Here is an 8,355-nt window from a genome sequence, read left to right on the forward strand (position 1 = left end):
AAAATATAAAAAGCCTGCATCAGCCAATTTCTGCCAATCCTCCTTCCCCATATTTTCTAGTGGGGAGTAGGCTGGAACAGTGCCCAAGCACTTGTGGAAATGAGCAAAATCATAGGAACTGAAGATGAGAGAACAGAGAAAAGTAACAAATGGAATATAGCAACAAATGAACAAATGAAGGAGTCCTTTTATTAGAACATCAGCCAAGGGATCCACATATTTTAATTCAGTCAACAATACCATATATTGAATAAATACTTATACATACAAATTCTCCTTTCAAGTTTCGCTATATTGAATTTCTGTCATGAGATTTAACTGTACCATTAAGGAATATGGACATTGAAACAAAAGCGTACTATCAAATGATATTTAAATTGAGATTAAAGGCAGACATCAACACCAGCCCATTGTTCCTTCAAAGACAACGCGATATTCAGAGGCCGAGTCTTTGCTGCCTTGAACAAATTATACCACCTGCCGAGAGAGCAGAACTCAATTTAAAAGCAAAGATGGGAAACTGTGTTACATTCATCACGTATTTTTTAAAAAATTTATTTATTTTATGTATTTATTTTTAGCTGCGTTGGGTCCTCGTTGCTGCATGTGGGCTTTCTCTAGTTGCGGTGAGCGTGGGCTACTCTTCATTGCGGTGCACGGGCTTCTCATTGTGGTGGCTTGTCTCGTTGCAGAGCAGGGCTGTAGGTGCGCGGGCTTCAGTAGTTGCGGCATGTGGGCTCAGTAATTGTGGCTCGCGGGCTCTAGAGCGCAGGCTCAGTAGCAGTGGTGCACGGGCTTAGTCGCTCTGCGGCATGTGGGATCTTCCCGGACCAGGGGTCGAACTCGTGTTCCCTGCATTGGCAGGTGGATTCTTAACCACTGCGCCACCAGGGAAGTCCCTTCATCGTGTATTTTTGATCAGTGACTGCATGCAAGCTGAAGGCAGGCAGCTGAATCCCATGGATTCCCCCCTTTGATGCACTTCTGGTGTCAAGGATGCCTCACCTATCTCAGAGTCTTGGCACCATCACTGTACATGTCGGTGAGTCATCACAGGAACAGTACTGGCTGGATTATCAAAGAGTGATGACCAGAGTCCTCTGATTCACCACCACAAGGGAAGAGTCCCACACCCAAGTCTGGAGGCCCTCTAAAGTGCAGGCTCTGTTCTATCGCTTTGTCTCATAGGCTGCTGCAGGCTCAGCCTAAGGTCGTAGCCTCTGGGGCAAGGAAGACTATCTCAGATGATCAGAGCTTGCAGGGAAGAGAAAGTTATTCTCTGGTCCAAATCCTTCAGTTCAAAGGTGAAAGGAAGCAGGGCCCCAGAGGAGTAAGGTGGAAGGCATTGCACACCAAGGAGAAACTTGTCATTTTTTTTTCTCTTTTGACAGAGCTTTAAATCTTTAAATCAGGCATACACTTATTGCATTTAGCACAATGGCAGTAGCAAATAAAGCAACCTAAATGATCACTCCAAAAAAGCACAAACCAAGACAAAAAACCCAAAAGCCTACAAATGCACAGAAATCAGACTGCTTTGGTTCAGACCTGGTTCTGCCGTGTATTCAGACAAGTCACTTCACCTCTCGGTGCCTTAATTTCCTTATCTGTAAAATGAAACTAGTAGTAGAATCTGCTTCACAAGTTTGTGAGTCTTAAATGAGTTAATAAGTACAAAGCATTTTACAACGGAGGCTGGCATGCAATAGATGCTCAGTAAATATTACTTCTCAATATGCTATAAGAGGAAAGCCCATTTGAAGTTCATTTCACAGAGGGGCAAAGTGAAGCCCAGAGAGGGGGAGACGCTTGCCTAGAATCGCACAGAAAATTCAGTGTCTTTCTTGATCTTCCTGGTTTCGGGGACCCAGGCCCAAGGTTTAGCACAGGAGGGGGTCTCAGGGGTTGGGAAGCACAGTGGACTTCTGTTTGAAACCTTCCATTAATCTGAATAAGGTCTGTACCTGACCTAATTGTATTGGACTGGACTTCCCTGGTGGTCCAGCAGTTAAGAATCCACTTGTCAGTGCAGGGGACATGGGTTTGATCCCTGGTCCGAGAAGATCCCACATGCCTTAGGGCAACTAAGCCTGTGTGCCACAACTACTGAGCCACACGCCGCAACTAGAGAAAGCCCACGCGCAGCAATGAAGACCCAACACAGCCAAAAATAAATAAATAAATTGAGAAGTTAAAAAATATGTTTATTAATTGATTATAAAATAAAATCTGCATTTTCAAGGAGAAAAGTCCTTTCCAGAGGTTTAGCAGATATGCTCTTAAATCTGATTGGCCATACTGGGGTCAAATGTCCATCTCAGGCCAATCAGTCCCTAGCAAATAGGAATGGATTGCCAAGCTCAGAGCAGCAATTCTCAAATTGTTTGGTCTCAGGCCCACCTACACTTGTAAAAGTTATTGATCGTCCCAAACAGCTTTTGTTTATGTGTATTCATCTACTGTTATTCATATCTTAGGAATTAAAACTGAGAAATCCTAAAACCAATTTAAAACAATAAGCCCATTACATGTTAACATAAATAATATTTTTTATGAAAATATAATCATTTCCCCAAAAAAATAATTCAGTGAGAAAAGTGACGTTGTTTTACATTTTTTGCAAATCTTGGAGCATTTAGTCCCTTTATATTTAAGGTATTAATTAATTATTTTTATTTTTTTGCCGTACGCGGGCCTCTCACTGTTGTGGCCTCTCCCGTTGCGGAGCACAGGCTCCGGATGCACAGGCTCCGGATGCACAGGCTCCGGATGCACAGGCTCAGCGGCCATGGCTCACGGGCCCAGCCGCTCCGCGGCATGTGGGCTCTTCCTGGACCGGAGCACGAACCCGTGTCCCCTCCATCGGCAGGCGGACTCTCAACCACTGCGCCACCAGGGAAGCCCTACTGTTTTTTTTTTTTTTTAAATATGTAATTAATTAATTAATTTTTGGCTGCACTGGGTCTTCACTGCTGCACGCGGGCTTTCTCTAGCTGCGGCGAGCGGGGGCTTCGTTGTGGTGCACGGGCTCTAGGCGCGCAGGCTTCAGTAGTTGTGGCGCACGGGCTTAGTTGCTCCGCGGCAAGCGGGACCCTCCCAGACCAGGGCTGGAACCTGTGTCGCCTGCACCGGCAGGCGGATTCCCAACCACTGTGCCACCAGGGGAGTCCCACAATTACTGTTTTTTGACATCATATTTTACATCTAATTGTTTTGTGTATGCCTTAACTGCTTATTGTGGATACAGATTGTGCATACAGATTGTGGATACAGATTTTACTACTTTTGTCTTTTAACCTCCCTACTGGCTTTGTGTGTGGATGATTTCCCACCTTTGCTGTATGTTTGACTTCGCCAGTGAGTCTTTTCTTTCCGTAGTATTCTTTTTTCTAGTCGTGGCCTTTTTTTTTTTCGCTTAGAGAAGTTCCTTTAACATTTGTTGTGAAGCTGGTTTGATGGTGCTGAATTCTTTTAGCTTTTGCCTGTCTGTAAAGCTTTTGATTTCTCCATCAAATCTGAATGTGAGCCTTGCTGGGTTTCCTCATTTAAAAAATCTTATTTCTCTTTCCTCTTCTACTTGTATCACAGAGTTCTATCTTCAAGCTTGCTAATTCTCTTTTCCATATAGTGTGCTCTATTTCCAATGCTTTCTAATGCATTCTTCATCTCGTTTATTTTGCTCTTCCGCTCCAGAATTTCTGTTTGATTCTTCTTTAGAATTTCAATCTCTTTGGTAAAGTATTTCTTCTGTACATTAATTTTATTCCTGAGCTCATTGAACTACCTTTCTGAGTTTTCTTGTAGCTCCTTGAGTTTCTTCATAGAGCTATTTTAAATTCTCCATCAGTGAGATCTCAGTAGTCTGCGACTTTAAGTTTGGTTTCTGGAGAATTGTCATTTTCTTTCGTGTTACAGTGTTACCGTGGTTCTTCATGGTGCTTGATGAGTTGCTCCTCTGCCCATGCATCTGAAGTAGGGGACACCTTTCTGCTTGATGCTAACGATTTAACAAGTTAGAAACTGAGGCGTTTCAGGGAGTTCCCTGGCGGTGCAATGGTTAGCACTCGGCGCTTTCACTTCCATAGCCCCGATTCAGTCCCTGGTGGGGGAATTAAGATCCTGCAAGCCAAGGGCCACGGCCAAAAAGAAAGAAAAAAAGAGAAAAAAAAAGAAAATTGAGGCGTTTCTTCTGTTTTCCAGTAGGTGGAGATATAGCACAAGGTTTGGGTTTCTCTTCCCTGCGCTGCCTCCGGTTATGTTTGAGAGTCTGCATTTTCCACACTCCACTACCTTTATCGTTGCTTCAAGCCCTCTTTATTGCTCCTTGTGCCTCCGGGGTCATTGGTGCCTTGTTTCCTGCTGGAAACACCAGTAGGTGTTTCCGCCTGGGGCTCGGAGATGATGTGCTCTTCTCTTACATTCGGGATCCCCACCCCTTGCAGACTCCGCCCCTGGGGGAGGGCGATGGTGGTGGGCGAGTGGTGCTGCACCTGGCGCCTCTGCCAGTATTGTAAGGTTTGCCGGTTCCACCGCTGCGAGTGGGTGGCCAGGGGTCAGAACTGTGGATGCCTCAGCAGCTGGAGGGATGGGATCTCAGGCTCCACTGCTACCGGTGACTGTGGGCACCGCTGCCGCTGGGAGGTTAGAGTCGTGTGTGCCGCTTCCTCTGCTATTGTTACTGGCTCTCTGGGACTGCGGCCTCAGCTGCCATGGCAGGAGAGCTGGGTTTGCAGGAACCACCTCCCTGTTCCCTCAGTTCCGCCTCCTCTGTGTGTCCCTGTACATCCCGCTGTAGCTGTTCAGATGTGTGAATTCTCTGGACACATGGTGTTTGTGTTGTGGATGTTTTAGCGGTTGTAGATTGAAGAGACAGTTTTTCATCTGCCATGTTGCTGACATCATTCTTCTGAAACAGTTATTTTTCATAAAACTGTTAACATGTAACTACTGAAGCCCGCGCACCTAGAGCCTGTGCTCCGCAACAAGAGAAGCCACCGCAGTGAGAAGTCCGAGCACCGCAACTAAGAGTAGCCCCCGCTCCCCACAGCTAGGGAAAAGCCCGCGCACAGCAATGAGGACCCAATGCAGCCAAAAATAAATTAATTAAAAAAAGAAAAGAAAGGACATGAAGTCATCACTTGTCTTACTTGTAGGCTTTGGATAATTTTTCATAATGTAACTGTCGATATTGTTAACATTACCCCCATTTTACAGATGAAAGACTGATCCAGAGAAGTAGAGTAATTCACCTTAGAGCTCACTGCTGGTAAGAAGTGGAATAGGGATTTGAACCTTGACAGTCCAGCTCCAGTATTCGAGTATCTCATTGGCCCAGCCTAGTTGAAGTGCCACCGTTGATCAAATCAACTACAGTTGGAGGGGAAGTGAAGTCACAAAGGTCAAATAGCATTAAGAGGGTGGGGTGAGATTCCTAGAGAAAGGAGGACGTAGTGGGTAGCCATCTCAAGAAGTGTCTTCTAGAGTCAGAGTGGAGTCCTGGGAAAAAATTTTCTGGTCAGCACTCCAGTTCATTTCTAAAGGTGGTCCATTTTGGCAATCACTGATGAATTGATTATTAGTATGAGTTTTGGAGGCAAGAAAGCTGGGTTTGAGCCCTAATTCTACTGCTTCTTAGCTGTGTGAACTTGGGTAAGTGTGATGATAAATTCTGTGTCCACTTGGCTAGACTATGATGACCAGCTGTTTGGTCAAACACTAGTCTAAGATGTTGCTATAAAGATACTTCCTAGAAGTGATTAAGATTTATCAACAGTTGGCTCTAAATAAAGCAGACTTGCCTCATCTAATCGCTTGAAGGTATGTATATATATATATATATATATACATATATATATGTGTGTGTGTATATATATATATATATATATATATATATTTTTGGCCGTGCAGAGCCAAAAAGATCTTGCGGGATCTTAGTTCCGTAAGAGCAAAAACTAAAGTTTCCTGAAAAAGTGGAATTCTCCTCTAGATTGCAACATAGATATTCTCCCTGAGTTTCCAGCCTTCACATTCAGGACCACAACATTAACTTTACCTAAATCTCCAGGCTGCTGGCCTGCCCCACAGATTTTGCACTTGCCAGCCTCCACAATCCTGTGAATGAATTCCTTAAGATCTCTTTCTCTCTCTGTATATACAATATATATGTATACATATACAATATACATTACACACACACACACACACACACACACACACACACACAGAAAGAAGCCCATGTGCCTAGATCATGGCTTTCCTATTGGTTCTATTTCTCAGAAGAACCCTGACTGATACAGCTAGTAAGCCTCAGTTTTCTCATCTATAAAATGGATATGCTAATACTCTTTACCTCACACCATGGTGAGAATTCTGTGAGATGCCATAAATAAAGCACCAAGATCTGTGCCTGGATCACCATAAACTCTCAACCAATGGCGATGGTGGTTATATCATCTGTGGTGACCGGTTTCCAAAGATGGCTCCCCATAAACCGCAGTGCTCAGGATTCACTTCCTTGGGTATTGCCTCTCCTCCCTGAAATGGGCTGGGCCTGTGTAACCCACAGAATGAGGCGGATGTGTGCTAGCTCTGGGCCTGAGTCTGAAGGCCTGGCAGCTTCCCACCTTTGCACTTTTGGAAGCCCTGAGGCGGCCACATAAGAAATCTGGCTACACTATTGGAGAGAAGGTGGAGAGGAAGAGGGTTTGAAACTGCATACAAGGAGAGGCCCAGCCTTCCAGCCTTTTCCCACCAATATGACAGGCACGTGAGTGACCCGTCCAGGACATTCCAGCCCAGCTGAGCTCCTGGCCACCATCACGTGGAGCAGAACTGCTGAGCTGATTTCGGTCAACCTACAGAAGAGTGAGCAGTGATAAAATGGTTGTTGCTTAAAGCCATTAAGTTTTAGGGTGGTTAGTTACACAGCAAGAGATAACTGGAACATCAGTATTAGGGGACAGAGACTAATTTCCCCCAGAATTCGTAAAGAGAGGCCAGTATTGGTTTGGAAGAACCATCATGTTAATTTGATTGGACTTTGTCCCTAATTCCCAGAAGGTAACCAAATTCCAAATTCCAAATCTTTGGAATTTCCAGCGATAGTGTTACCGAATGCAAGTCCGTGTGCCCGACGCATAGTGAGGCCAAACGATACCAAAACGTCCGAGTTTGGAGCAGAGAAAGGTTTATCGCAGGGCCATGCAAGGAGATGGGTGGTTCATGCCTGAAAAACCCTAAACTCCCTGAAAGCTTTCAGCAAAGCCCTTTTATAGCAATGGTGAGGGAGGGGCGTGGTCAGTTGTAAATTTCTTGGTGTCAGATCCTTTGTCCTTGAGGTCAGGTCACGGTCAGGTAATGATGTTCCTGTAAATCTCCACCCAACAAATGTTATTCTCTGTTCTGACAAGAAAGGGCAAAGTCCTAAGGCTCAACTTTCACCCTCCGAGGTCCAGGTCCTGGCTAAGAGGAGGGGGTCCCTGCGGGGGCCAGTTACCCTGCCCAGGAGCGTTCGTCCGGCACCCAGTCTGGGTCCTCCCGGCTGAAGAGGCAGATCCCAGCTGGCAGTGCCCTCAGGACCAGGTCCCCAGACCCTGCACAGCTGTCATCACTGAGGGAGCCAGACGCCTAGGACCCAGCCGGCCCTCAGGCTCCTCAGGCCGCCCAAACGGCGGGGGCCAGGTCCCGCAAACTGCGTCCCACGCAGACTGCCGCTGCCATTAGGTCGCGGAGGTGGGGATGGGGGCGAGGTTCACCGCAGCCTCAAGGCCTGGGCCCGGCCAGTGGGGGGCCTTGGCGAGGGCTCTGGAGCCCTGCAGGACACAGGCCCCAGCCTATCCCCAGCCCCCCAGCTCACCTGCTGGCCCAAGGCCAGAGTGCCCGGAGGGCCCCCGGGAGAAGGCCGGGATCCGCCTCCTACCTCACTTTTCCCCAGAGAACCACCAACCGCCTGACTGGCAGAAGGGGCCCTCTAACCGGCCAGGCTAGCGGTCTCGCTCTAACGGTCCCGCATTAGCGGTCTCCCGGTAACGGTTGCCTGGTAACTGTAGCGCCAGAGGCAGCTATGCGAGGGACCTGTTCGTTACAGAGCAACGGTTGCCCGGTAACTGTCGCGCGGTAACGGCCGCCCCATCCCCATTTCAATAGGAGTGTCTTTGTTACTGGTGTGTGTGGGGAACCCCTTGGGCCATCCCTGGGAGTCATAGAGGGTTTAGGCCTCGCGATTTCGGCCTAACTTCAGGGCTCGTGGAGCGTCCCTGGTTGGTAAATGCTCTGCACGTGCCGGAGGATGATGCATCCCTGAGGAGGGCAGTAATATCATGTTTGGGACTCTCCCAGACTTGGTCCTACTCGTCT

General features: G+C 47.0%; 1 long non-coding RNA gene across 1 annotated transcript; it reads right to left on the reverse strand.

Moving 5' to 3' along the window:
- Positions 1-341: 341 nt before the first annotated feature.
- On the reverse strand, positions 342-6,827 carry LOC141277148 (uncharacterized). Its single transcript, XR_012327979.1, has 3 exons — positions 6,752-6,827; positions 5,250-5,367; positions 342-477 (listed from the first exon to the last, which is right to left on the reverse strand). It is a non-coding gene; the product is annotated as an uncharacterized lncRNA (long non-coding RNA).
- Positions 6,828-8,355: the final 1,528 nt, after the last annotated feature.

Source organism: Tursiops truncatus, chromosome 19 (assembly GCF_011762595.2).
Source record: "Tursiops truncatus isolate mTurTru1 chromosome 19, mTurTru1.mat.Y, whole genome shotgun sequence".
Lineage (NCBI taxonomy): Eukaryota > Metazoa > Chordata > Mammalia > Artiodactyla > Delphinidae > Tursiops > Tursiops truncatus.